Genomic DNA, 5,000 nt, shown 5'->3' with positions numbered 1-5,000 from the left:
AATTTTTGAAATTTTTTTTTTTTTTTTGAATTTATTTGATTTTATAAATTTTTTGTGATTTTTTGAGATTTGTTTGAATATTTTACATGGGTGATTTTGACTTGGGGGATTTTCAGGGGGTGGTAACCCTGGGCGTGGCTAGAGCCTCAAAATGCATATTCCCCTATAGGGGGGCAAGGTTTTCAAAAATGGGTGCCCCCTCATGTACACGCGCGTGGGTGTACATGGCCCCGTCGGTGCCAGCGTGGGTGGAAAATGGCCCGAAAACAGCCCAGCGGCAAGCGGAAGCGGCTAACGTTGGGCAAAACTGACCCGAAAGCAGTATAGCTTGGAAAATTAAGCGGATGCAGCCAATTGTTGGCGAAAACTAAGCGGATACGGCCAAGTGACGGTGAAAAATGGCCCGAAAACAGTCCAGCGGCAAGCGGAAACGGCTAACGTTGGGCAAAAGTGACCCGAAAACAGTTCAGCTGGGGGAAATTATGCGGAAGCAGCCAAGCGTTGGGCAAAACCAAGCGGATACTGCCAAGAGTCGGTGGAAAATGGCCCGAAAACAGTCCAGCGGCAAGCGGAAACGGCTAACGTTGGGACAAAGTGACCCGAAAACAGTTCAGCTGGGGAAAATTAAGCGGATGCAGCCAAGCGTTGGGGAAAACTAAGCGGATCCGGCCCAGAGTCGGTGGAAATTGGCCCGAAAACAGTCCAGCGGCAAGCGGAAGCGGCTAACGTTGGGCAAAAGTGACCCGAAAACAGTTCAGCGGGGGAAAACTAAGCGGATGCGGCCACGCGTTGGGGAAAACTAAGCGGATACGGCCAAGTGTTGGGGAAAAATGGCCCGAAAACAGCCCAGCGGCAAGCGGAAGCGGCTAACGTTGGGGAAAAGTGACCCGAAAACAGTTAAGCGGGGGAAAACTAAGCGGATGCGGCCAAGTGTCGGTGGAAATTGGCCCGAAAACAGCCCAGCGGCAAGCGGAAGCGGCTAACGTTGGGCAAAAGTGACCCGAAAACAGTTCAGCGGGGGAAAACTAACCGGATGCGGCCACGCGTTGGGGAAAACTAAGCGGATACGGCCAAGAGTCGGTGGAAATTGGCCCGAAAACAGTCCAGCGGCAAGCGGAAGCGGCTAACGTTGGGCAAAACTGACCCGAAAACAGTTCAGCGGGGGAAAACTAAGCGGATGCGGCCACGCGTTGGGGAAAACTAAGCGGATGCGGCCAAGTGTCGGTGGAAATTGGCCCGAAAACAGCCCAGCGGCAAGCGGAAGCGGCTAACGTTGGGCAAAAGTGACCCGAAAACAGTTCAGCGGGGGAAAACTAAGCGGATGCGGCCACGCTTTGGGGAAAACTAAGCGGATACGGCCAAGAGTCGGTGGAAATTGGCCCGAAAACAGTCCAGCGGCAAGCGGAAGCGGCTAACGTTGGGCAAAACTGACCCGAAAACAGTTCAGCGGGGCAAATTTTTGAAATTTTTTTGAAATTTTTTTGAATTTTTGAAATTTTTGAAGTTTTTTTGGGTTTTTGGACTTTTTTTGAATTTTTGAATTTTTTGAATTTTTTTGAATTTTTTTGAATTTTTTGAATTTTTTTTGAATTTTTGAAATTTTTTTTTTTTTTTAATTTATTTGATTTTATAAATTTTTTGTGATTTTTTGAGATTTTTTTGAATATTTTACATGGGTGATTTTGACTTGGGGGATTTTCAGGGGGTGGTAACCCTGGGCGTGGCTAGAGCCTCAAAATGCATATTCCCCTATAGGGGGGCAAGGTTTTCAAAAATGGGTGCCCCCTCATGTACACGCGCGTGGGTGTACATGGCCCCGTCGGTGCCAGCGTGGGTGGAAAATGGCCCGAAAACAGCCCAGCGGCAAGCGGAAGCGGCTAACGTTGGGCAAAACTGACCCGAAAGCAGTATAGCTTGGAAAATTAAGCGGATGCAGCCAATTGTTGGCGAAAACTAAGCGGATACGGCCAATTGTCGGTGAAAAATGGCCCGAAAACAGTCCAGCGGCAAGCGGAAACGGCTAACGTTGGGCAAAAGTGACCCGAAAACAGTTCAGCTGGGGGAAATTAAGCGGAAGCAGTCAAGCGTTGGGCAAAACCAAGCGGATACGGCCAAGAGTCGGTGGAAAATGGCCCGAAAACAGTCCAGCGGCAAGCGGAAACGGCTAACGTTGGGACAAAGTGACCCGAAAACAGTTCAGCTGGGGAAAATTAAGCGGATGCAGCCAAGCGTTGGGGAAAACTAAGCGGATCCGGCCCAGAGTCGGTGGAAATTGGCCCGAAAACAGTCCAGCGGCAAGCGGAAGCGGCTAACGTTGGGCAAAAGTGACCCGAAAACAGTTCAGCGGGGGAAAACTAAGCGGATGCGGCCACGCGTTGGGGAAAACTAAGCGGATACGGCCAAGTGTTAGGGAAAAATGGCCCGAAAACAGCCCAGCGGCAAGCGGAAGCGGCTAACGTTGGGGAAAAGTGACCCGAAAACAGTTAAGCGGGGGAAAACTAAGCGGATGCGGCCAAGTGTCGGTGGAAATTGGCCCGAAAACAGCCCAGCGGCAAGCGGAAGCGGCTAACGTTGGGCAAAAGTGACCCGAAAACAGTTCAGCGGGGGAAAACTAAGTGGATTCGGCCACGCGTTGGGGAAAACTAAGCGGATACGGCCAAGAGTCGGTGGAAATTGGCCCGAAAACAGTCCAGCGGCAAGCGGAAGCGGCTAACGTTGGGCAAAACTGACCCGAAAACAGTTCAGCGGGGGAAAACTAAGCGGATGCGGCCACGCGTTGGGGAAAACTAAGCGGATGCGGCCAAGTGTCGGTGGAAATTGGCCCGAAAACAGCCCAGCGGCAAGCGGAAGCGGCTAACGTTGGGCAAAACTGACCCGAAAACAGTTCAGCGGGGGAAAACTAAGCGGATGCGGCCACGCGTTGGGGAAAACTAAGCGGATACGGCCAAGAGTCGGTGGAAATTGGCCCGAAAACAGTCCAGCGGCAAGCGGAAGCGGCTAACGTTGGGCAAAACTGACCCAAAAACAGTTCAGCGGGGGAAAACTAAGCGGATGCGGCCACGCGTTGGGGAAAACTAAGCGGATGCGGCCAAGTGTCGGTGGAAATTGGCCCGAAAACAGCCCAGCGGCAAGCGGAAGCGGCTAACGTTGGGCAAAACTGACCCGAAAACAGTTCAGCGGGGGAAAACTAAGCGGATGCGGCCACGCGTTGGGGAAAACTAAGCGGATGCGGCCAAGTGTCGGTGGAAATTGGCCCGAAAACAGCCCAGCGGCAAGCGGAAGCGGCTAACGTTGGGCAAAACTGACCCGAAAACAGTTCAGCGGGGGAAAACTAAGCGGATGCGGCCACGCGTTGGGGAAAACTAAGCGGATACGGCCAAGAGTCGGTGGAAATTGGCCCGAAAACAGCCCAGCGGCAAGCGGAAGCGGCTAACGTTGGGCAAAAGTGACCCGAAAACAGTTCAGCGGGGGAAAACTAAGCGGATGCGGCCACGCGTTGGGGAAAACTAAGCGGATACGGCCAAGGGTCGGTGAAAAAGGGCCCGAAAACAGTCCAGCGGCAAGCGGAAGCCGCTAACGTTGGGCAAAAGTGACCCGAAAACAGTCCAGCGGGGGAAAACTAAGCGGATGCGGCCAAGCGTTGGGGAAAACTAAGCGGATACGGCCAAGCGTCGGTGAAAAAGGCCCGAAAACAGTCCAGCGGCAAGCCGAAGCGGCTAACGTTGGGCAAAAATGGCCAAAAGCGATGGAGCAGGGCGGTCTGAATCTATGCATCCACATAAAATGGGGGGTAAACCTGGGGGATTTCCAGGGGGTGGTAACCCTGGGCGTGGCTGGAGACCCAAAATGCATATTCCCCTATAGGGGGGAAGGATTTTTGGAAGAGGCAGCCCCTCATGTACATGCCAAGCGGGGTGTACATGGCCCCTGTGGGTGCCTCCGTCGGTGTAAAATGGCCCGAAAAACAAGATTATGTTACCCGAAAACACGATTATGTTACCGAAAAAACACGGTTGAGCGGGGGCAGTAAGCACGGTTGAGCGGGGGCAAAAAACACGGTTGAGCGGGGGCAAAAAACACGGTGCAGCGGGGACAAAAGACACGAATATGTTACCGAAAAACACGGACCACGCGGGTTGAAATCCCCAGCCGTAGAGCCGGCGAAACACGGTGGGGCAGGGCGTCTAAGCGTGGAGGCGCCCGTAAGACCGATGCGGGTTGAAATCCCCAGCCGTAAAGCCGGCGAAAAGCGGTCGGGCAGGGTGACTCCGCGTGGAGTTTCGCCCGTAAGGCCGATGCGGGTAGCCGCGCGGGTTGAAATCCCCAGCCGTAAAGCCGGTGAAACACGGTTCATTGGGGCGCCTAAGCGTGGAGGCGCCCCGCAGAGGCCGAGCGGGTTGAAATCCCCAGCCGTAAAGCCGGCGAAACACGGTTCATTGGGGCGCCTAAGCGTGGAGGCGCCCCGCAGAGACCGAGCGGGTTGAAATCCCCAGCCGTAAAGCCGGCGAAACACGGTTGAGCGGGGCGCCTAAGCGTGGAGGCGCCCCGCAGAGACCGAGCGGGTTGAAATCCCCAGCCGTAAAGCCGGCGAAACACGTTCGGGCAGGGCGACTCCGCGTGGAGTTTCGCCCGTAAGACCGATGCGGGTAGCCGCGCGGGTTGAAATCCCCAGCCGTAAAGCCGGCGAAACACGGTTCATTGGGGCGCCTAAGCGTGGAGGCGCCCCGCAGAGACCGAGCGGGTTGAAATCCCCAGCCGTAAAGCCGGCGAAACACGTTCGGGCAGGGCGTCTAAGCGTGGAGGCGCCCGTAAGTCCGATGCGGGTAGCCGTGCGGGTTGAAATCCCCAGCCGTAAAGCCGGCGAAACACGGTTGAGCGGGGCGCCTAAGCGTGGAGGCGCCCCGCAGTGACCGAGCGGGTTGAAATCCCCAGCCGTAAAGCCGGCGAAACACGGTTCATTGGGGCGCCTAAGCGTGGAGGCGCCCCGCAGAGACCGAGCG

The sequence above is a fragment of the Carex rostrata genome, unplaced genomic scaffold (genome assembly GCF_964058835.1).
Source record: "Carex rostrata unplaced genomic scaffold, lpCarRost1.2 SCAFFOLD_47, whole genome shotgun sequence".
NCBI lineage: Eukaryota > Viridiplantae > Streptophyta > Magnoliopsida > Poales > Cyperaceae > Carex > Carex rostrata.
Note: the sequence above shows the minus strand (reverse complement) of the source record.